The sequence below is a fragment of the Eleginops maclovinus genome, chromosome 5, assembly GCF_036324505.1.
Source record: "Eleginops maclovinus isolate JMC-PN-2008 ecotype Puerto Natales chromosome 5, JC_Emac_rtc_rv5, whole genome shotgun sequence".
In the NCBI taxonomy this organism is placed as follows: domain Eukaryota; kingdom Metazoa; phylum Chordata; class Actinopteri; order Perciformes; family Eleginopidae; genus Eleginops; species Eleginops maclovinus.
Genome location: NC_086353.1, coordinates 14118804 through 14121303, shown reverse-complemented (window position 1 = coordinate 14121303; position 2500 = coordinate 14118804).

Sequence of the window (2500 nt, the reverse complement as noted above, 5' to 3'; positions counted from 1 at the left end):
ATTTTTTATACAAACTAAAATTTGATCAATAGGACCTGAGTAAGCTCACTTCTAACAATTATACATTAGCAACAATAGCAAACTGTAACAAGTGCTTCAGTTATGAAGCTCACACATCTACTTAAGCTTATGAGTGATTGGATATTTGATATCCGGTGGGGCCTTCGTCTATATAATCTGCTTTTTGACAACAAAAAGGTTCAGGAAATTGACCCACATTGTCTTTAACAATAGTACCCAACACCTTATATATAAAAACAAATGATTTGTGTGTTGATATTGGTCATTTATATTATATACACGTTTTTCCTTTTTCTAGTGGGAGCTTATCAAATTAGACGGGTTTACATATAAAAAGAGAGCTCACCTTCACTATTGACATTGAGACAAACAAAAATGAAAGCATTTCTTTTCTGGGAGTCATACGATTAAACTGTATGGTTAATTGTGATACCTCTCTCACCATAAAGGGGAAGCATAATTGGAATGATAAAATGATTTCATTGAAAAGGCAAATCACTCATGATCCTATAAAAACATGTTCCACCGTCTCTTTTGTCATTTGATTTTTGGGGGGAAAATCAGATGATACAACCTGTAACAATTGCACAGCAAAATGTCATGCATAATACTAATGTAAAATCATAAACATAATAAGGCTTCAGAGAGCAGATAATCATAATATGAAGACAAATCTGCTTTAATTATTTGCTTTTAATTAGCTTTATTTTAATCTGCCTTAGAATATTGTGATCTGATTCATTCTGTTTATTACTATAACCAGTCAAATAGTGCAAGGTGTGTATTGATATGTAATAGTGTTTCCAAGGGCTCTTATAGTGTCACTTTTCCCAATTGGAAAGCTTTTTGAAATGCTTTTATAAGAAATGTTAGTTTTTAGTGTTATTAGCGTATTGTATAAAAACACTGCTGAATAGTTGTCTTTCCCAACCAACATGAACTCAAATAAAGGTACTCAATATAAAACTACTGTAGCCTAAGACATTTGCAAAGGTGAATACTGTGTTCATAACGGAAAATCAATGGTTAAAATGTCAATGGTGCATTTTCAGTGAGTTTTAATTAGACTTTCTATTTGCTCCCAGTGGCAAATCTAAAGCCATAATGATGACAGTCAATTACCATACACATGCCAGTAATCTACACTGTGAATTGTGGCTGTTGGTCAAACTCCTCCATAAATGCTCTGAAAGTCCCATTTATAATGCATAAGGAGGTTAATTATAAAGAGGAGAGAAGAGAGAACATTTAGGGATATTAGCCATGTATTGAGATCAACAATATAAAATGTGTTTTGTCTTCTTTTCATTACATTCCTTATATTCTGAGATTAGATCACATAAACTGCAGACATCCCTCATATTTAAATCTGATAGTCTACATGTTTAGTCTGATGCCACATGATGATGAACATCATTTTTTAGACATCATAAACCAACATATTAAGATAAGACTCTGATAGTGGATCAAAAGTGCAACAATGACCACGAGGTTCAAATGCTGCAATACCAAAACATTCTCACACAACACCTAATAACCACATGTATACACTTGGTCAGGACTTGGTTGAAGGTAGTTTTTACAAAGTGCATTGTAGTTCAAAAGACATCAACAGATGGTTGATTTTGGGATTTAAGGAAAAGTAATTTAGACACAGAGTGGGATAGAGTAAAAAATGCTTGGTTAGGTTAAGGGTTTAAAATAAGTATGTTTTATATCAGTTACATTCATAAATTAAATCATGTGTGTCAGCATAGATCATATTACTGAACAAGTAAATGTATGTTTTTGGTGTGTAGTTTTGAAGACACTTGTTTAACTGCTGCCATTCATGTCCAGTTGATACAACCGCAACAGAGTAAAGTGACAAAGGCTTTCGTCCAGACAGGAAAATTGACATATTTTTGTAAATAATTGAGATCGCTATTAAAGATCTATGGAATAGTATTTCTGAGATCTTTTTCAACTGAATGAATCCATTGCAGTGTCACACTCCAATAGGCAAAGAGATAATTAAAGGACGGCTTTGTCATGCAGCTGTGTTGTAACGTTTAGATTAGAAAACCCCAAATACATGTATTTAGACTGATGTCTCCCTGGCAAATTCAATTCTTTCTGCCTCTACCTTTGTTGCTAAATCACAAACCATCAGTTGACCTGGTGCCACACTTTGTGCATTTATGAAATTGCCGGTCTTTTATCACATTCAACCCATTAATTAACCAGTGGTGGAAGAAATAGTCAGACTTTATACTTGAATAAAAGTAGCAATACTGGAAAGTAAACTTCCTAAAGTCCTGCATTAAAATCTTACTTAAGTAAAAGAGTTTGCCTCAAAACTACTTTTGTAACAAAAGTAAGAGAAATAATTTTGCGTAGGAGCCCATTTCAGAATAATTTATATCACATTATTGTAATTAAATGATGCATTAGTGCAGGGGTGTCCAAACTACGGTCCGGGGGCCAAATGCGGCCCGCA